We start from the raw sequence: 23758 nt of genomic DNA, 5'->3' as shown, positions 1-23758 counted from the left end.
CTAATTGTATATGCTTACAGTTCACTATGTTGATGTGACCTAGATAAAAATAAAGTAGCACAAACACTATTATATAGTATAAATATACACTGGACAGCAAATAAACCGGGCCACCCACTATCTTGGAAGTCTGATTCGATTTTCTCAAAAAGTATAAAACTTACAACTATCAAAATTATACCTGCAGAAAGTGCATTTCATAATGAATAAAATGAATGGAAATTCATTGCGATTAATCAATTAATTAAGTGTTTATTAAGGATTTTACAAGGAAGAGTCGTTTTCCAGCCATGTTAATCGTAAGTAATCATGAATTGAAAACAAAAATTAAAGCCAGAAACAAAGATAAAATTAAAAAAAAAGTTTTTGGTCAGTATTCAGTATTCCCTCCTCTTGCTCGGATAACTGCCAGCATCTTCGTACTCATCCACCTCACGAGCCTCACGATGAAATCTCAAGGAATTGCATTCCGCTCCTCTTCAATTGCGATTCGCAGCTCTGGAAGCCTTGTTGGAGCCGATATTCAGGCTCAAACCCGACGTTTCAGCTCATCCCATAAGGGTTCTATCGGATTCAAGTCCGAGCTTCGAGCTAGCCAGTCCATTGTACGAATGCCCACGTCGCATACATACTGGGTCACCACATGAATAACGTGACGTCGTGCATTATGATGCATAAACTGGCATATTCTGCGCGATATATCCTGCGTAAGGTACCACATGGTGTGCGAGAATTTCAGTAATGTACCAATGAGATCAATCCACGTGTACGACCCCCTGGTTCGATGAAAACTAACGCTGTACATGCAGTTAACGAGATGCCGCCCCAGATCATTACAGATCCTTCTCCATTAGCAACAGTTTCCTCGATGCAACACTGAGAATAACGTTCTCCAGGGCAACGATATTGTCTCAGACGTCGATCATTTCAATGTAGACTCACCCTGGTCTCATCAGTGAAGAGTACATGACCCCACTGTCCTAACGTCCAGTCCCTATGCTCTCGAGTAAATTCAAGTCGTGCTTCACGGTGGGCTACCGTCAATGCTGGGCCTGTTGCAGCTCTCTTTGGAGTCAGGTTCCATTCAACAAGTATCCTTCTGATGGCGTCTGGGCTTATGACCACTTGGCGTTCATCACGCAGACTTTATTGGACTTGAACTGCGTTCGCAGAACAGAAGTTGGATATCGGACGTCGGCATTCGTACAATGGACTGGTCAGCTCGAAGCCCGGACTTGAATCCGATAGAACACTTAGAGGATGAGCTGAAACGTCGGGTTCGAGCCCGGATACCTGCTCCAACAAGGCTTCCATAGCTGGGAATTGCAATTGAAGAGTATTGGAAGGCAATTCCTCGAGATTTCATCGTCAGGCTCGTAAGGTGGATGAATACGAGGATGCTGGCAGTTATCCGAGCAAGGGGAAATACTGAATACCGATCAAAAACTTTTTTTTAATTTTATCTTTGTTTCTGGCTTTATTTTTGTTTTCATTTCATGATTACTTACGATTAACATGGCTGGAAAACGACTCTTCCTTGGAAAATCTTTAATAAACACTTAATTAATTGATTAATCGCAATGAATTTCCATTCATTTTAATCATCATGAAATGCACTTTTTGCAGGTACAATTTTGATAGTTGTAAGTTTTATACTTTTGAGAAAATCGAATCAGACTTCCAAGGTCGCTACCTTGGAATCGCGGGTGGCCCGGTTTATTTGCTGTCCAGTGTAGTATAATATATAGTATAATAATCCACATTTCTTACTTAAATACACCGTATATTATTCTCAGAACTTGCTTTTTGCACTTGGTTGCGTTTTAGTTAGCCGGAAGTAGAAATGCGTGCCAGCTTGCTCCAGTGCTCTGTGTGAGCCAAGGAGCCAAGTTAATTTGTTTCCCCGAGCTTGTTTATATTGTGTAATGATACGTTGGAGAGGGTAAAGCAATAAAGAATACTCTAGACGCTCTTTTTGAAATAAGAAAGCAGATTGAAATTCCGGGTAAGCTTGAAAGGAATGCTGTGTAGCGTAGTGGAGGGCAATAATAACATGGGAAAAGTGTTAAGAAAAATTGTGAGCATAAATATGATAATGTGGTAGTAGGTACTACCATGCGGATGTACACTAATTGTTTTTCAGTTTTTTCATGAGATTTTATTTGTCTATGCGGATTTTTTTTTATGACTAAAGCTTGGGTCAAACGAAGGAACCGGCATGTGGTTCGCTAGCATCTATTGTGTTCATAAGCTTATACGTGGTATGCACATCTTCAGAAGAGCGTATGTAGTAGATACATTTCGCGTCCCGCATCCCACGCGAAATTTTCCTCAGTTTGACCATATCTTAAGACACTTTCCCGAGGTAAAAGGAAACCTTTTACTTATCCTAAAACACTTACCTATTGCACTTGTAGTTAAATGACCAGGCGGTCAAATAGCCGATCTGATACATCAAAAATGTCTGCATGTGCACGCTCTCATATTGCCGTTTGATAAATCTAGGCATGTTTTTAGCCGACAGTTATTATTTAATCACCAGTGAGATCATGCCCTTATAAATGGTTAATATATGTAGTACAGTAAACAATAATTTAATTAGTTCGCTCAACAAAAACAACTATTTGAACATGTTTTTGATGGAACTGGCAGATTTCAATCTATTCCAATACGTGCGTTAAAATTTCATAGCATTGTAAATTCAATTTAGTATAATTTAGTATTGAAATTACCCATGTCGACAGCAATATTTCAATTTATCGGCAACAATATTATTTGAATATACTAAACACATATTTACATGAATATTAATCGGTTAAGTGTCTAGGTAGGCACTATTCATTATAGTTTTACTTGCCATGAATAAAATAATATGCATATTCTTATAGCCCAGTCAACAGGTATATTTTAACCTTACCAGTTTCAATTATAATATTATAAGTTGAAAAAAATGCGAAAAGTATCACTTCCTTAGTGGTCTAAAAAGTCTGGGCCATCCGCCATCAGGAAAGTTGTCTTTGTCGAAGTCTTGTCGTTGTCTTGTCGTGGTCTTGTCTGGATCTTGTCGTGGTCCTGTCATGGTCCTGTCGAGGTCCTAATCTTCAAAAATGGAGCGATCCTGTGATGGAGGCAGCCTGTGTACGTCTTGTCACACTAATATTATAAAGGCGAAAGTTTGTATGTGTGTGTGTGTGTGAGTGTGTGTGTGTGTATGTTTGTTACTCCTTCACGCAAAAACTACCGGACGGATTTGGCTGAAATTCAGAATGGAGATAGATAATATCCTGGATTAGCACATAGGCTATTTTTTATCCCGGAAAACCAAAGAGTTCCCACGGGATTTCGAAAAACCTAAATCCACGCGGACGAAGTCGCGGGCGTCAGCTAGTGAATAATAAAAATAGATAAGTTATAATCTGATTGTTAGTCCTTCCTATAAATCTACGATATCTACCCAAGTTTATACTACTACTTACTTGATTGAGTACTACTACTTTGGTTCATCTAAATCTTATGATCCTTTTTTCGTTCGTGTATTTTAGATATAATGAGAGATTTTGGGGAAAATTAAGAACGGAGTTGCCGGTGTAGTTATTAGATTACTCGCTAATTTTATAAGCTGACTATTCATTTAAACGTAGTTCGAATAAAATATTCTCCCTAATTTTTTAAATAGAGTTTCTCCGATGGCTTTGTCTGTTCTCTGAGGAACAGGGGTAAGATACCACCAACTTACTTACTTCGGACTAGTAATAAGAATTTCTTAACAGAAAAATCCAATACCTGTTTTTTGGCCCAACCTGGGAATCGAACCTAGGGCCTCATCATCTACAATTGAACATGCCAACCACTACAGTTTAGACTTAAGACCAACGAGGCAGTTAATAATAATAATAATAATAAGCCTTTTATTTTCTCTCTTCATTTCACATTTGATCATTTTACAATATAATTTATACTAGTCGTTATGAACAATATCATATTAAACAATTATAACTAATCTTACAGTCATTAATATTTTTAGATAAACAAAAGATTACAAAAACTAAATTACATTTTTAAAATAATATAAAGTAGTATACCTAAAGTTATTATTGATATTGTTTAAAATTACATATTAATTCAATTTATTTTACTAACGAGGCAGTTAAGTAGATATATAATTACTGACTAAACATTAATAAAATGGCCTTAGCAGATACCTACCTACTGCCTCCATACTTCCTGTGATGTTAAGTGACTCGGCACCCTAACCCTTTCCTCTCATCGACAGCTCTAGAACGCCTCTTAGGTAATCGTAAATAGCGATCTCAATTACGTCGAGTGCCTATCTCGGATTCCACTGACTCAGGTTTTCAGTAGACGCATGATAAAATATTGTATTTCTTAACATTTGAAACTCTCGTAGGTATTTACCTAATCTGTACTGAAAAAACCGGCCAAGTACCAGTCGGACATGCACACGAAAGGTTCAGTATACCATCATACAAGAAATAACTTTTTTAATTTTTTTTAATTAGCATGGCGGCTATTTTGAAAGTTGTTAGTTAAAGCGGCAATAGCATACTCTGTGAAAATTTCAACTCTCATTATTACGGTTCATGAGATACAGCCCACTGACAGACCGACGGACGGGCAAACAGACAGACAGACATATGGTTTGCCAGCGGCGGCTTATTAAAAGGGTCCCGTTGGTAACCTTCGGGTACGGAACTCTAGGAAGTCCCCCTCCCCCTCCCTTTAAAAGAGTCCTGGATGGTTTCGAAACTAGTCGGGCATACTCCGACCAATCACGTGAGTCTAGTCGTATTTTTTTTTCTCACGTACGTGAGAACTACGTACTTAGTATGTGATAGTGCGGGTGGAACTAGCGAGCATGTTGGTGATAAAGTACGAATTGTTCAATACATTTCAACAAATTCCTAGTTCGTAATTGTGACTGGTATGGTGCCGTAAATTAAATTGTCCGTGTCCACCGCGTGTCGGCGACAGCTCTCATTGCTCTCTAATTCGCAGCGAGTAATGTCGAGCGCTTTGCGTTGTGAGTTGTGACGTAGCTGCCAGATTAATAACCACTAAAGTGGCGTGGTAGTTGCATTCGGTATTTTTAACCCCCGACCCAAAAAGAGGGGTGTTATAAGTTTGACGTGTGTATCTGTGTATCTGTCTGTGGCATCGTAGCGCCTAAACGAATGAACCGATTTTAATTTACTTTTTTTGTTTGAAAGGTGGCTTGATCGAGAGTGTTCTTAGCTATAATCCAAAAAAATTGGTTCAGCCGTTTAAGAGTTATCAGCTCTTTTCTAGTTTTCTTGTCGAAAAGAAGGTTAGATAACCGTTAGGTTCATAATATTATGTCAATTGACAAATGTCAAGCTGTCAAGATGGACGTTGCCTTGATACATAATTATTTATTTGCAAACATTGTTTGCAAATGATGTTTTGGAAAACTCAGATACTTTGGATCGTAGGCGCGGAATAGTCCAAGAAAATCGGTTCAGCCGTTTGAAAGTTATCAGGTCTTTTCTAGTTACTGTAACCTTCACTTGTCGGGGGTGTTATAAATTTTTAATTTACACTTTAACAACTATTAACTATTAATATAGGTAATTTATTCCATCATTGATGTGTATTTGAGTAGGATCGACACTGAGTGCACCAGCTTCGCACACATTATACTTAATACTAGCTGTGCTCGCGACTTCGTTCGCGTGGAATAGTGACTTTTCGGGCAGCTTATACTCTGTACGTTAAAAATGTTCGCTGTGATTCTTTAAATTGACATAACTTTTTTATTTATGAACCGATTGACGTGAAATAAACACTAAATGTTAAGTGAAGCTTACTACAATATATTAGTGAAAACCGTATCTAAATCGAATAAGCCGTTTCTGATATTAGCGTGCACAAACACACAGACAAACAGACAAACAGACAAAAAAAAAATTAATTACAATTTCGGGTTCGGCATCGATATAATAACAACCCCTGCTACTTTTTTTATATATATCTACAAACTAAAAAAAAATTATACTTGCCACTTAGGCAGCGACTAAGGTTATCCGGTCGCTGCCTAAGTGGCAAGTATAAATTCGTCGACAGATGGCGCTGTAAGATATTGCAGCGCGTCATTATATTAGAGTTCATAAGGGTATATGGGTATAAGGACACAATCAACTGCGAAGATCCATGACTGACTGTTCTTTTTTTTAAATTTTTGAAAAGTCTGCAATCCTGATACTTCATAGTTACCATAGTGGTTGCAGACTGTAGAGTAGAAAGGAAATTCGCTGTTGGCTCTAGAACCGCCGTCGCGGGTAATATTTCAAACTAGCTGATGCCCGCAGCTTCGCCGGCGTGGATTTAGGGTCTGAAATCCCGTGGGAACTTTTGATTTCCCAGGAGTGCCCAGGACAAAAGTAGGGCCATGGAGTCTTAAGTGCAAAAAAATTACGAGACATTTCACTGCGATTAATAGCCTCATCGGGTGACAGAAGATCTGAAGGCTGGCTCATTTTTTTTGCGCAACGGATCAGCCTGGATGTCCAGCGCGGGTATGCAGTCAGTACCTACTCTTGGCACCATTTCACGCGAGCATGATTTGTATAGTAATTAGATAAGGCTAGCTTTCAGTTTTATTGTAATACTAGCTGTGCCCGCGACTTCGTTCGCGTGGAATAGTGACTTTTCGGGCAGCATGTACGTTAAAAATGTTCGCCGTGATTCTTTAAATTGACATAACTTTTTTATTTATGAACCGATTGACATGAAATAAACACTAAATCTTAAGTGAAGCTTACTACAACATATTAGTGAAAACCGTATCTAAATCGAATAAGCCGTTTCTGATATTAGCGTGCACAAACACACAGACAAACAGACAAACAGACAAAAAAAAATTAATTACAATTTCGGGTTCGGCATCGATATAATAACAACCCCTGCTACTTTTTTTATATATATTTCCATTGTACAAACACCACTTTTCTACAATTTAATTATATGTATAGATTATAAAGAGGTAGAGTTTATAAGATTGTTTGTAGGAAGTAATAACTGGAACTACTGAACCGATTTTGAAAATTCTTTCGCTTTGTTGTTTAATGCAAATTTTTTGTCGAGCTAAAATGTCGTGGTCCAAAAAAAGGAATGCCTTGTTGTGTGGTATAAACTCTTTGTTCAAGATGCGAGCGATAACCTGATATAATATACCGTAGCCAGAACCTACCTACGAGGGCAAGCTACAATTTTCCTTTAAGATTCTGTGAAACTGTGAATTTCATATTTAATACGAGGCTTATTACTATAATGTGACTGAGCATTTAACAAAGCGTAACTTCGTCGTACACAAATTCTACGAAGAACCTAAATGTAGGCGTCTGAAACCGAGAGAAATCTCGGTTGGGCCTTAAATATTCTAATTGCTTGTTCACACTAACTCGGGGGTAACTTGCGGACGACTTTGTAAAATTTCAAACTAAATGTTCCATTTAAGTGGTCATGAACTCATGACCTTATGGACTAGCCTATGATCCTGCGTGCGTATTGCTAGCGATAGGTAAGTAGTTTAAAACGCATAAAATCCCTTCGCGTTCACACAGATATACACGGTAAAGCATGCTGTTATATTAGACAGATGCCAAGTCTGAGTGTTTGTTTTTAAAAGCTTCTTAAGGTGCATGAGACGGGTCTGACCGCGAAATTCAAATTTAATTTGGTTTTACGCAATTTGTAAATTAATTCGACAAAGTAGGCTTATGGCATTCTAATTCCGACAATTGGCAGTATCATCTTCACAGGATTACGTAAAAATCTTTACTTGAAAGTGTTCAGTTTAAGAAATTTAGCCAGCCAGCTCAGGCTGAATTTGTAAAAAAAAATATGGGAGCTTTATTTACCCCGTATTTTATTTTCGCTATTACGGGTTTCTGTATACCCTGACATACGGGATAGCCCGTAAAATATGGGGCATCTGGCAATCCTAAAATAATGAAATTGACTTCTTGAATTCATTTATGCGCAACGCGGTATCCCTGCTACAAAATGTATACGTGAACACGTAAATACTAGGTAATGACAGCGCAAGAGTAGTTAAGACGCTTTGCTTACTTTGCTCTAAAAGACTTGGTTATGGAAATCGAGGTTGAACTAAATATTCATCGAGTGCAACACGGAGAAAACTTTTCAACTAACAACTCCAATTTTGCGGTCATAGCGAAACTGGTGCGGAAATTAAAAGGAAATGTATTCATTGCCTTAATTAAACATTTTTCTTCAGCTTTTTGCAATTAGCTCGGAAAATTTCGTAGAAAGATTTCACCATCGACTTTTTATGATCCCACCTAGATTACGACTGAGGTGAAATATTTTTAACTAGTTGAGTCGCCCCAACTTTGCTGGTGAATATAAGAAAACATTAACCAGTATCTCGATTGCGGTAGAATGACAAATGAATGCGGAATATTACCACGATCGCAATCACCTCTGATCGGTTGACGCTTGCTCACTATTGGCTACAATGTATTGTTGCAACAAGACTAGCATTTTAGCCAATAACAACAATTGCGATTGTAATAATGGTTATCTCATTCAGTCAGTTTATCTAGTAGTGCTTTATTTTAAAAATATATCTTTTTTTTAAATTGAAAATGTTACAATAAAACTTAGAGCGGGCCTTATCACAAACTAACTTATTACTGTACAAATAAATTATTTATAATTAATACTTCAATTTCGCTACACTTAACTCGTTAGGCCCATGGAGAAGCTTAATATAAATCCTCTTTATTCCATATCTCGTGGGAATTTCAAAAAATTTGACCTTATTCCTTGTTTATATTATAAAGGAAACCTCTCTGCAAAATTGCAATTTTCCAAGTGCAAGGGTTTAGGCTGGGTGTTGATGATTAGTCAGTGAGTTAGGACTTTCTTTTTATACATTTTCTTCATCTAGCCATTTAAATAGATTTGTTTGTGGTCGTAATTTCTTATTGCTGAGGATCATGATCCCTTTTCATTAATCAAAAAATGGTAGAGTTCTTTCGGGATAATAACGCAGTTAGGTCTCCAGGTCTTTCTGTTTACAACTCGGTTAAGAGAACGAGATTTTAGCTTTTATTCAGCAGACGACAGAATTCAAATCATTTTCTCAACAGCTAACTACTTTCTGTGCAACAATGTAGCTTCTGGAGTTATAAGTAGGTACATAAAGTTGTAAGACTCTGGGAGTGTTATAAAGAATGGTTTCGAAGTTTGCGGAACTCCGTCGATATTACAAAAGTCGACTAAATCCACCCAACCACTTTTTGCTGTATGAATATTTCAAAAGTTCGTTAGAGTCTGTACTTTAAAGTTGGTCGGATTTATCTTCGACTAAGCAGCAGTTGCAAACAAGATGAGACGTTTTATTTTTGTTGTAAGATTTTAGATATCTGTAATCGTATGTAACTCTAAAGCTTTTCTGAGCAAGCGAAGAAGTATATTTTAGTTTCAGCATCGACGGTAAGTTAACCGGGATCTTAAAAGCCAAAGAACTCAGGGTGCAAGAATCAGAGGCAATTTCCAACTTGTTTGATGTTATCTGCCCATTTAGTAGGGGAGCTGAGTAAATCATAAAATCCTCAACTACCCTAGACATCAAACCCGGGGCTATCAATTTATAAAACCACAGCGCCCACTATTGTTCTCAGGATCTTATCGCTATAATACATGACTGTTATTTAAAGCTTGTAAATTGAATATGTACTTGAAAAGAGCAACCGCCGAGTTTCTTGCTGGTTCTTCTCGGTAGGAACGGCATTCCGAACCAGTGGTAGATTTTTTTGACGATTCAAAAGCACTCGTAAAAGTTTAATTGAATAAAAACATTTTGAATTTGAATTTGTATATTAATTTTATTTAATTGCTTTTAGTAATATATATCACATCATAGCAATAATAGTAAAAGTCATTATAGCACCGTACGTTTATCTTAGAAAATGGAACAAGAATGGTTCTATATCAAAGCGTGATGAAGCACTGAATGGCTGTAATTAATTTTTCCCCTTGAAGCCAGCTTTGTGCTGGGAAAGAATTCCATTATTTTCTTGACACTGTTCTATTTCGTATTGATCAAATATTATATTTTTGTCCTTATAACAATGATAACCAGTATTTTATTTGAATAATATAATTATTACATATAATACTAGGTGACGCCTGCGACTTCATCCACATGAGCAAAGGTTTTGAAAAAGTCCATGGAAACTCTCTGATTTTCCTGGATTAAAAGTACTCTCCAGGTTCTTAAAAACTCATGCAAAAAATTTCGATCCGCAGTTTGTAGTTGCAACGTGATTGAAAGACAAATCAACAAACACTTTTGCGTTTATCATATTAGTAGGACTAACTAGTCCAATATCCATCTTACGAAACTAGTTAAGTAAAACTAATAAAAAAACACCAGTTTTGCTAAGATGGATTTCTTAATATATTTTCCTAGTAGTATTTATTAAAAACATTTTTTAATTTAAATATTAAAAAAAAAACAAATTCAAGAGGATCCATCTGATTGAGTATTCATATCACTTTTTTATAGTAAGATAAAAACATTACGACAAATTTTTATGACAGCCATAAAAAATGTAAACCAATGTCCACCGTATTAATTCATTTTATGACACAACTTTTTATGAGACGGTTAACGCATGAAGACTTATCATATTGTGTCTAAAATTTTGAGTGTATTTGTAGCTTATGTAGAACAACAGTCACCATACAAAAAATTGCATTTTTATATAAATAAAAAAGCCTTAAAAATGGTTCAATTTCAAATAAAATATTTGGGATTTTTTCATATTTTTTTTAAAATAATATTATTAGATATCGTCAAGCGAAGCATAATTAATCTGTGCGGCCCAACCAACGACTTCTATGCTCACACTACACGGGTCATCATAAACAAAAAATTTTGTGGTCTGCAACTCGCTTTTTGCTTAAAACTTGATGACCTCATATGCCATACTAATTTTGACAGAATTTACTTAAAAAGACAAGTGTCAATTAAAAAATAACAACCACGAAAAGTAAAGGTTACAGTAACTAGAAAAGAGCTGATAACTTTCAAACGGCTGAACCGATTTTGTTGGATTATAGCTAGAACACACTCGATCAAGCCACTTTTCAAACAAAAAAAAACTGAATTAAAATCGGTTCATTAGTTTAGGAGCTACGATGCCACAGATAGATACACAGATACATATATACACAGATACACGTCAAACTTATAACACCCCTCTTTTTGGGTCGGGGGTTAAAAATAAGAAGAAGAAATAGCCGGTGTCATCTCTATTAACTATTTTATCACGAGAAATTATATCAGACGGCTCGAGTATCGCGACTAAAGTTAAAGGACTATAGACTTTCCTTGATTAAGTGGATATTGTACTTTTAGATCAAGACTTGCACTGACTTAGTAAAAGCTTGTCTTGAACATTTTGTTAAATAGAGTTTGTTATTCTCAAAGTTTTGACATCGTTTCAATCTTCTCACTAAGTTGCGTTAACTCTTGTTATAGAAACTTGTATTGAACAAATTAATTATGTTAATAACTTTAATTAAAGTTTGTTTAGTCTAGAATAAATTTGTTCAACCTTGACCATGACATTATAAGATTTTAAGCATTATCCATTTTTTATTACACTCTAGTAAAAATAAAGTTCGTAAACCAAAATTCAACCTTCTCATCATCCAGATAAAAATGATACTAATAATGAAACTTTGTCCCGAATTTCGTTGGAATAGGTTGAAAATTTGTAGCGTAGAGAATAAAAAACAAACAGACACACTTTCAGGCTTTTAATATTAATGAAGTATGGAGTAGGTACAGATTTACAGAGATACACAGTTAATTTATCTATAACATTCAAGTACCTACAAAGTAGAGTTTATTATATGAGCTGGTACTACTAAAAGGCATGAGATAAAAGAAGAAGACAGTAGAGATTATGAACTAGTTTAAAAAAAAAATAGCGAGCAAACGACCAGACAGGTCACCTGATGTTAAGTGATGAGTGATTACCGCCGTCCATGAACACTTGCAGCGCCAGAAGAACCGCCAATGCGTTGCCTGCCAGAAATCGTTAAATAAAACTTAAAATAATGATCAAAGGTATACTGGGTTAAGTGTTTATGCACGTGTTTTCAACTAGTCGTGTAGGTAAACTAATTAACATCAAAGTTTCGAGCTATCTTCCACACTCGATTGTTTACTTACCTCTAAAGCAGCTCTGAGAGAATTGAGAAGTTTGTACTAGTTCCAATTAAAGCTGCGCGATGCTTTAACTTTTAAAACAATTGTTCGGTTTTCGCAAACACGATACTATTATTTACGAACTTAAAAAGAGTTCAGAATTAATTTATCTAATTCTATTTTATCCATAAAATTAAGAATTTTCATGGATTTACTTTCGGATGAAACAGCGTTGAAATCGATAAGGGACATTCAATCGATAAAATTAATAGTTCGTTCACACGCTGCGTAAGCGTTGCGTAAGCGTAGACGTAACGCGTACCATTGCGTTGTAATGTATGGAACTGTATGAAACATGGCACACCGCTTGCGTAAAGCGTGGACGTATGCGTAACCCGGTGTGTTAGGGGTTTACGCACGTGTCACGTGTACGAAATTGGTGCGAATTGGCCTTTAATGGAATTGTCATGGTACGCAATTTGCGCTTAAGTTGAGGCTTTATCTCCCAAACCCACTATGATCCAAACTCTGTATTCACTGATCTTTCCTCCCAGTGTTGGGAACAATACGCAGACAAATTTTCAGCTTTTATAAAATAACGAAGGTCTAACACGTGCTGGCTCTTAGTCAATTATGACAAAGTAGCGTGAAAGCAACCGACTGAGCTTTCAGTTGCCAACAAGATCTATTTTTGAATTGAAAAGAGCAACTGCCGGCTCTTCTCAGTAGAATCTTAATTCCGAATCAATGGTAGAACCACAGACTAGAATAACGAACACTAGCAGGCCTAAATAAAATAAATTTATTTCTATTTGATTTGAAAGATGAAATAATAGAGAAGAGAGTCAAGGGTTAATTTTTCATGAAAGAAAAAATACAAGACGACGTGTAATAACATAATATTATTATACGATACAAATATGGGAACCTATAAGTTGTTGCTGCCAACACTTCTCGGTCTGGTGCCTCGATATTCGTGCTTCCAATCAATTCCGGAAATTGGACCCAACTGTTCCCCCAACATTTTCATATTGAAGCATTTGTCAAACTAAATATTTAAAACTGTCCATGCATTTTAAAACGGGCGTAATACATATTTTTTGCAGGGTGTTAAAAATTTATCTGCTTGGACGAATATTGTAGTATGACGCTTCACTCAACTAGATTAAATATTTTATTGATAGTATGTAGGTATTGTATCGATACGCTATATCGTTAATATTTTTAACTCAGCTACGAAAGTTTTATCGAAAGTTTCTTTACAATCATTGTGATTGCTATTATTTTCTGAAATTCTGTTGCTATTGTTTACATAAAGTATTTTAGCCAGTAATGAAATATCAATTGTGTCAAAGTTTTGTAACGTGCTCGATTATAAAAAAGCTGTATCAATCTCAACAACCTTAATCATTGGCTGAGTTTATATAGTAGACTAGATGATGCCAGCGACTTCGTCCGTGTGGATTTAAGTTTTTTGAAATCCCGTAGGAACTCTTGGATTTTCCGGGATAAAAAGTAGCCTATGTGCTAATCCTGGATATTATCAATCTTCATTCCACAGCCAAATCCGTCCAGTAGTTTTTGCGTGAAGGAGTAACAAACATACACACACACACATACAAACTTTCACCTTTATAATATTAGTGTGATATATTTTTGCTGCAACAATGCATTTCAACCAACCAATACTAAGAGAGTCTCAACCAATCAGAGGTGATTGTCACACTGTAGCTGTGAAACTCCAGTGGTATAATGCCCCAGGGATACATCATTCATTTGTATTCTCACTAATGCGATATTTTATGTTAAAAAAATCTTATAAGTTTCAATAGTTTCAAACTACTGCGGGGAAAAAACTCAATTCAATTCAATTCAATTATGTTTATTACGAATTTGGGTAAGTTTACAGATCTTAATACTATTGTTAGGTTCTGCCAAATTTTACCTTACGGCATGCAATAATATAATAACATGACTTGTCTTCTACTATTATTACAATGCTCGAACAGTTTTCTAAATCCCCGATTGTCTCGGCTCCAGAGTAAACGAGTGTAAATTAAAAATTTATAACACCCCCGACAAGTGAAGTTTACAGTAACTAGAAAAGAGCTGATAACTTTCAAACGGCTGAACCGATTTTCTTGGGTTATAGCTAAGAACACTCTCGATCAAGACACCTTTCAAACAAAAAAAAACTAAATTAAAATCGGTTCATTAGTTTAGGAGCTACGGTGCTACGGACAGATACACAGATACACACGTCAAACTTATAACACCCCTCTTTTTGGGTTGGGGGTTAAAAATTCGACATGACGTCATGTCAAGGTTCCTTACGGGTGTCATCTCGAGTAGTATCGCTATCTGTAGGTATCTACAGGCAATCGAAAATTTCTCGAGATATTGAAGGAACTTTTCATTATAACTTTTCTAATATAAATCTGATTATATTATGGTTTCTTTAATTCAACTCAGGATAAGAAACTCAAATCGAAAAAATACAGAATTTCCATCTTTGGTAAGCTTAACTTTATTTTTTGTCAAAATAAACAATGTGCAGATACTTATATAGAAATTACAAAGTTTTTACCCAAATAAACTTTTACAAATCAATTAAATCAATTTCTGGTTTGGAATGGCTTTTTATAAAGAAAAATGTGCAAGAAACTCGGTGGTTGCTTTATTTATAACTCACAATGAGCTTTCAGTCGTATGGTTCTGCAGGCAGGGCCAGAGCCGTATTGCGGGTTGCACTGACGAATTTCAAATTCAATGATCCTAGATCCCCCTATTAATGGACTCAACTTGAGCACAATATTCAATTTAAATGCCTCGTTTTGGAATCCCGCCCAGTGTTCATTTAAACCGGCGATTATTTTAATCGGCGATGCAGAACAATTTGATTGCAAATTATATTGCAATAATATTTATAGGATTTTTATCGAGGAAACGTTGAATATTACTATCGAGCAAAAACACAATGCTCTGCTTAAATGGCACTCGTTGCTGTTATTCGTAAAATACTTCTGGATGCAAAAAACTAATTATTGAAGTTTAATCGTTAAGAGTAAAAATTCTGACAATGAATATCGGATTTTTTTCTATTCGGACAAGAGCATTCTCACAATAGCGAAAAGGAAAGTTTTTTATTTTCTGGGATTATTAAGAGTCTAGATGTTCGTGTCCAGTAAGCCTGCCACTTCGTCCTTTTTTTTAATCCCTTGGGAACTCTTTGATTTACCGCGACCAAAAATAGCCTTAGATGCCCTTCTCTGGAGTGTAAGCTATCTCTGTACCAAAATATGTCAAAATTAAAAGGATGAACCGTAGAAAGCTACCAGACAGACATACACACTTTCGCGTTTATAATATTAGTAAAAATATGGATTAGTATGGACTATGTATCGTCCAAATAATAACCCACCTTTTAAGCCGCACGATGTTCAGTTGTAAAAGTTTAAATAAACTTCTCCCTCAAATATAATAAATTTGCTCATGAGGAAAAACGGATAATCGGAGCACTGCGTTGGTTTTTCGGTCTGGTACACCACTTCTGACGCTTTTAATTACGAACCAAAATTGTTACCACGCGTCAGCTCTACAAGTATGTTCATAACGCGATGTTAATATTTTAATACAATGTGATTAAGTTCAAACCTAACCAAATTTTGAACATAATTACGTTCTTATTTGGTCATAATTAAGGGAGATTTGATATCTAAATCTTACAGAGATGATTTAGGCCTCATTCGCATGAGAGCTTTTTTAACGTACGTTAAATAAGCGTTTCAAATAGAACAAATGCATTCCCAAGTATCTGTTCACACGACAACGCTTTTTTATCGCGCACTTTGTATGTTCAGCGCAACGCCGGGTTTTAACGCAACGCTTTTTTAACGCTCGTGCGAATTAGGGCTTACAAAAAGATTTACGTCAGATGACAACGTCCATACAAATATTACAATTGCGAAAGTATGTCTGTCCCTCTGTCTGTCTATTTTCTAGCTGTTCACGGCCCATCTGTGATGAAATTTAGTAAGTACAGTTTTAAAACCATGACTCGTGACATTATATTTATTTTGTGATCTGGTGGAAATTTAATAGTTAATTTCTGTTATTCTAGATGAAAAAAAATGCATATACATATCTACCTATATATGTAAAACTTTATTTAGATAGGAATATACAATAGGAAAATTGTATTCATTTTAATCCAATTTCCCTAATGTTATTTCTTTAAGCGCGTTTACCGCACAATTGCTTTGTTTTTATTTTTATTTCCTCTGCATAGTGCAATAACGGTTTGTATATTTTTACAGTTTCCCTTAATGGTTGAAGGCGTGTGCCTTCTTTTAAAATGTATTGCCAACTTAAAAGTTAAAAGCTAAGACTCTGGAGTGGGCTTTAATAAATCTCTCCATTCTATTTTATCGGTCTTAGAAATATTTCCCTTCTTTTCCTAGAACAGCTACTATGGTCCATACTTTATCTTTAAATCAAGATTGATGTTTTCTTTGGAAAATGCTTGTATTGTGATTTCATTTGGGTGTCTGTAGTTGGTTTGTTTTATGCCCTTAGGAATAAAGATTGATACAATATGTGCCAGGCACTTCGTCTGCGTGGAATCAGATTTTTTGAAAATCCCGCGAGTGCCTTTGATTTTCCGGCATAATTTTTATACTAAGGCTGTCCCTGAATATAACACCCTATCAAATTTCGTCAGGATTGGTTGGTCAATTATTGTGACATGAAAAGGTAACAAACAGACAGACATACAAAATTCCTACCGCCCTTATGATATTAATAATTAAATATTATGAATTCCTTGCAGCAAAGCAAAAGAGTGATGTTACTGAACAGCTTATTTATTACCCAAAAAAGCAAGCCAAAAATCTGTTAAGCATAAGCACAGAATCTTATTTAAACAAGAAGACAACAGTACTTTGAAAGAAATTCAGCCAACTTTGGAGCACAGACTACCGACATTCAATGAATATTTACGAACTGAGAAAAGAGTTCTTCTGAACTTTGTAATGCGATAACGTCTTGCAAATTGAATAATATTGAAATGTGTTTCCTACCAGCAGATGTTTGTGACTCTGTCTACTTCCTTTAAGAAAATATAACGACTTTACAATAAAATTATTGGTACGATTTCTAATTCACCGTTGTATAGTTTTTAAATCCGATATTTGCTTAGAGTTGCCGTATAAAATATTATTATATTAATAATAATAAAAGATAGTTGAAGTATTTAATTAATTCCAATAACCTAAATCCAAGCGAATGAAGTCGTGGGTTTTATCTAGTTTCTAGATGAACACAGTATCGTGTCTGGCTTTCCAATTATAATTCGTGTCAAATTTTAGCTTGAATTAAAACCCAAAATATACTACCTGAGATCTCGTTCTCAATCAGTTTTTAACCTCCGACCCAAAAAGAGAGGTCTTATAAGTTTGAGTATCGGTGTATCTGTCTGTAGCATCGTAGCTCCTAAACTAATGAACCGATTTTAATTTAGTTTTTTTTTTGTTTGAAAGGTGGCTTGATCGAGAGTGTTCTTAGCTCTGTCCAAGAAAATCTGTTCAGCCGTTTGAAAGTTATCAGCTCTATTCTAGTTACAGTAACCTTCACTTGTCGGGGGTGTTATAAATTTTTAATTATCACTTGTGATTAAAGTAGAAGCCGCATGTATTATGTTTCGTCTCAATTAGTTCAATAGGCTAAAGACAACGCTGACTAGTACCCACCTAATAGATAAACTACCATAATAACTATATGCACTTAGTAAAGAAATGATGAAAGATCCTCGATACTTGAAAATAAAATAGATCCTAGACTAAAATTTTGTTACAGAGTTTATCAGATCTATTTGTTCACTTTTCACTTAGCAGCAGATTCTTATAAAATTATAAATTTAAATCTTAAAGCTCTCCAAACGGTATCAAAAGTTCATATAATAGCATAAGAGTTGTTGGCACGGGCAGTGGAGTTTAAATCAGTTTCAATACGAGCATTATAACCACTAATGCACTTCAAGCTCGAGTTTAGAAGTTTGGCAATATTTAGCTGGTTGTGGTATGGTTTATTATATTATCCACTTAGAGAATTGTCGGCGAGTAAGTAATATAGTTTCTTGAGAAAACAAGATGCTTAGAACAAAGTTCGTACTTGGCTATAAAGTTTCGCATAGGTAAGACAACACTTTACGAGTTTGTAGAAAGGTTCAGTAAACTCGGTATAAGATAAAAGAAAAAACGGTGGGAGATGGTTGATCAAACATTTATGATGTAACTTTGAGCTAGGATTTTGTATTAAAAATCAGTTCATACTTTTATATATATTTTTATTATAATATGTTGTTTTAAACTGTGGTAGATTCTTTTGACGATTCAAAAGCACTTATAAAAGTTTATTTTCATAAAAAATATTTCTACTTATTTCCATTTCTATAATTCCACACACCCGATGATGTAGGTAGGTAGGTATTCTTATGCTAACTGTACATTTTACTCTGGCTATATACCTACTATTGGCGTCACTCAGAAAAGCAGGTATTATTTAAATATTTTTATCGAATTATTGGAATGTCCTCTCCAAAACCAACACAAAAAAACACAAGTTTAATGTGCAAGGTTATCCGAGAGTTTTAATCTAAACAAACTAATGCCAAAATAAATAATTTAATTAGAGCGTGATTGCTATCACAACATCTAATTATTCAGTTCACAATCCAAATACCGAAAATATGCGATATCGCTCCGAATCTCAGAAGGAGACTGAACTACAACCTTCGAAACACCCGTATTTATGCAAGTTCAATCTTGTTGGCCTCCTAGCAACAGATTGTATGACATCGAATGAGCTAAATATCGATTTTATCAATCTACCTGCATTAGATAAATTAATAATTTTATATTATTTTTGACAACTCAAATCAATTTTTAAAGATAACCTTACAGTTCGGCCGTCCTGAATTTAACACGTCCTCGTGTTTCTAATCAATCTTGTCATGTCAGTCGCGGGCTTCCTTGCCCTAAGTCAAATCCAAATCATGGGCTATCCTGCCCTCCGTCAAATTATTAAAACCTACCCTTGAACTGCCGAACTCTCAGTTTTAATATCAAGTCAACAATAAATCCAAACGACTAACTTCCCATTCGATGTATACAAAATCTGAACCACTTATTGCAAGTTACTTTCCACTTCACAAAAGACTAAATTCTTTAAAAAAAACTAAAAATTTTAATCACCAAATCAAACTCAATTAAAATTTTAATCAAATGTGGGTTGTTTAAAAAAAAAGATACCAAAGCGAAATTAAGGCAACGTGAGACACATCCCACTTCTGAATTATTGGCGTCACTCAGAAAAGCAGGTATTATTTAAATATTTTTATCGAATTATTGGAATGTCCTCTCCAAAACCAACACAAAAAAACACAAGTTTAATGTGCAAGGTTATCCGAGAGTTTTAATCTAAACAAACTAATGCCAAAATAAATAATTTAATTAGAGCGTGATTGCTATCACAACATCTAATTATTCAGTTCACAATCCAAATACCGAAAATATGCGATATCGCTCCGAATCTCAGAAGGAGACTGAACTACAACCTTCGAAACACCCGTATTTATGCAAGTTCAATCTTGTTGGCCTCCTAGCAACAGATTGTATGACATCGAATGAGCTAAATATCGATTTTATCAATCTACCTGCATTAGATAAATTAATAATTTTATATTATTTTTGACAACTCAAATCAATTTTTAAAGATAACCTTACAGTTTTTTTAAAGATAACCTTACACTACGGAGGATTTTTCGAATGGAATTCATCAAGGAAATGTGAAGGCGACTTCAGCTTGTATTTTCAGTTTACTACTAAAACTTCGTAATGTGCGAACAGTTTTTGTTGATAAAGAAATATGTCTATATTCTGACATTTCTTCAAATGTTATATAATATGTGTCTCGGTTTATGCGTGGACATAAAGTTTCATAATAATCTTATATCTGCTACGGTCTCTAAAAAGATACATAAACGCGGTAAAAGGGTTTTGCGGAGGATGAAAAAGAAACCTTTCATATACCTTTTATGGGAGGTCCACTCGAATAACTTAACGAAATTCCGTCGTTTCATAACAATACCAAGTGTTCTGCTATGTTTTACCGTCCTTTCAGAAACCTATTTGTTTTGGATATTTAACTATCGTCGATAGTGTGAGTGGGTTTGCTCTCAAGTTTATAAACTACTAGCCGATACCCGAGACTTTGCCTGCGTGGATTTAGGTTTTTCGAAATCCCGTGGGAACTCTTTGATTTACCGGGATAAAAAGTAGCCTTTGTGCTAATCCAGGATATTATCTATCTCCATTCCGAATTTCAGCCAAATCCGTCTAGTTATTTTTGCGTGAAGGAGTAACCAACATACACACACACACACATACACACAAACTTTCGCCTTCATAATAGTGATACCTACGCAATTATAGATAGAAGAAATATTAAGACATTAATCTGCATGACTGAGAGTTCTCCATAATAATATTTTCTCCATAAAATCTTAAGTTTATAGTCCCAACAATTAGATCTGTACATTGGCATACATGAGTTAGTGTATCCTTTTATATGCCTGTAATAGCTATCTTTTAACCTCGACTTTATCCACCTAATTTACCTCTTTATAATATTAGAACAGAGTTAAGATAGTAGGTACGGTACATTAACCTTATACTGTGATATGAGTATAGACAAACAGTTAATTGTATACAAAATTGAGTCTATTCAGAACAGATAGATAATAAGCAACTTAAGATTCAAATATCGTGACTCTTGCAGGTGCAATAACACTGTAAATGTAAAGTCTCCACGTAGACTCGCATCAAAGCTTTCTCAAGTAAATGTATGGCTATGTAAGTCAAAAGCTAAGATACCACGTTTATTCTACACGACATGAATATCTTATTCTGCAACTGATGTGAGGTACATGTTACAGGTTTTGCAAAAAATATGCTCGTTTTGTAGCGTTCTACAACAACCTCTAACTAACCTAACCTCTACTACCAATTTGGAAAAAATGAAGGATTTTTAATTTTTAATTATTTCATTTTTATTCTAGTTGGATCCTGGGCTGTGGGCACGCACTTCTAACTTTTCGGAGTTATGTGCGTTTTAACTAATTTTAGGAAGGAAAATATCGTGAAGAAACCTGCATACTGAAAGCTATCCATATTGTTCTCAAAGGCGTGTGAAATTTGCCGAACTGCACTTGGCCAGCGTGATGCACTATATCCAAAATCCTTCTTATTCTGAGAAGAGACTCGTGTTCAGTAGTGGGCCGGAGATAATTTGACGCCGATGATGATTGTTATTCATGCTTCATGTCCGAAGATCTTCATCAGATCTCTAACACAATTCAAAGGAAACAATCTAACGTTCAATTAAAAAGCTTCATCATAATCGACTCGAATAAAAGTAAAAACCGGTAAAAAGTAAAAAACATTTTAATTTTTTTTTAATGATATAACCACAAATTCACGGTTTTCGGATTTATTCCTTTACTTGTGCTATAAGACCTACCTACCTGCCAAATTTCATGATTCTAGGTCAACGTGAAGTACCCTATAGGTTTCTTGACAGCCACGACGGACAGACGGACGGACAGACAAACAGACAGACAGACAACAAAGTGATCCTATAAGGGTTCCGTTTTTCCTTTTGAGGTACGGAACCCTAAAAGAAGCAAATTAATAACTTCCTTCTTTTAAAGTTGGTTAAAAAGGTGTCTACAAATAAAAAGGGATAATATATAAAAATAATAATTATTTTCATTATCTATGAGTGCTATGTATTGTCTCCATAAGCTCTACTTAATAATAAAGGTTTCGAGTGGACTTTCACTGTCAAGTAGATTAGGGTCCTAAGTAATCCTTAGGGTGGCATCTGGCATCATTACATTAATCTATCTATTGTTGACTATTACATTTGCTGTAAATTGTTTTGTAAGTACAAAAAATATTTAAAATAGGGTCAATTTGTTGCGTAGTATTATTTTCGTGTATACGTCTCAACAGGGCAGTTAAACTGGAATTAATTTCAGTTGAGTTTTCATTACTAGGCTTTGAACTGAGAAAGTTAGATATTTTACTGTAATTACGATTTTGCGCAACTTTAACATGATACAAATATATAATAAAATATAGATCAAAAATTATTATTTTATAATGATGAGTATATATAATAATAAAATCAAATAAATGCGGAAGTGTGTTTGTTTATTGGTTTGTTGAAATCACGTCACGACAGAGCAACGGGTCGACCTGGTTTTTTTTGCATGGTTATAGTGAAAGACCTAGAAAGTGACATAGGCAATTCAGGAAAATCAAAGGGTTCCCACGGAAGTTCTAGAAATCTAAATCCACGTGGACGATGTCGCGAGCATCAGCTAGTATATAAAACAGACTAGGCCACAAGCTCATATATTTTCAGTAGGTAAGTAATACACGTACTCAGCTAGAACAAGTAAATAAGAAAATATGTACCTAGGAAACCTATATAAATTGTCAGTCTACTTTTCTGCAGACTGGTTCTCGCAACACCAGAGACCGATAAAGAGGAAATTTTAAAATTGCAACGCTTTCATACGAGACTAGAAAATAGTACGAATTCCTTCGAAAGCTACACTACGAAACAACGAACGTGCTATTTGGCTGATTGGTTGGTGAAATTTTTAATACCTACCTGCATTCATGGTAGAGTCTGAAATAAAATTGAACGTTTATTTTTCTAACTTATCACTAATTAATGTTCTATTAGTATTGAAATTTTAAGATAATATTATCTGAGCCGCCGAGTCAACTTCGGTCAAGTGGAATTTCAAAAATGAGTGAGGGGGTGGAATTCCCAAAAATCTTAAAACACCACGTATTGCTTCATTTATAATTAAAAGCTTAAAAAGTCTATAAATTAAAAGAAGCCCTAAATGAATATTATTGTTCAAAAAGGGCTTTGTATTACCTCGCTTTATTCTATTTTTGCCCATCAAAATATTCCCTACGAGATCTTGAAACGTCAACCCAATGTGAAATCTAGCGCTTGGGGCCCGAAGCCGCGGAAATGAACTGAACGGAAACGCTTTCTGAAAGATTTTCATTTGAATTTGCCTTTCAACTCTCCCTTTTACTGACGGTATCTTTTTTTCGAAATTCGAGGCTGATATGTCACTCACAGATTTATCAGTAAATTGGACTCAAATTGGACCTAATAAATTATTATTAATCATTTTTATATACTTTTATTATTTACTAGCCGATGCCCGCGACTTCGCCCGCGTGGATTTAGGTTTTTTGAAATCCCGTGGGAACTCTTTGATTTTCCGGGATAAAAAGTAGCCTATGTGCTAATCCAGGATATTATCTATCTCCATTCCAAATTTCAGCCAAATCCGTCCAGTAGTTTTTGCGTGAAGGAGTAACAAACACACACACACATACACACACACACACACACATACAAACTTTCGCCTTTATAATA

The 23758-nt window shown here is 35.3% G+C and overlaps 1 long non-coding RNA gene across 1 annotated transcript; it reads right to left on the bottom strand.

Annotated features, from left to right (window-relative positions):
• Positions 1-4441: 4441 nt before the first annotated feature.
• Positions 4442-20611, bottom strand: LOC123874240. The gene is made up of 3 exons (XR_006797870.1): positions 20477-20611; positions 19409-19410; positions 4442-4497 (listed from the first exon to the last, which is right to left on the bottom strand). It is a non-coding gene; the product is annotated as an uncharacterized LOC123874240 (long non-coding RNA).
• Positions 20612-23758: the final 3147 nt, after the last annotated feature.

Source organism: Maniola jurtina, chromosome 18 (genome assembly GCF_905333055.1).
Source record: "Maniola jurtina chromosome 18, ilManJurt1.1, whole genome shotgun sequence".
Lineage (NCBI taxonomy): Eukaryota > Metazoa > Arthropoda > Insecta > Lepidoptera > Nymphalidae > Maniola > Maniola jurtina.
Note: the sequence above shows the minus strand (reverse complement) of the source record. Positions and strands in the feature narration are given on the sequence as shown.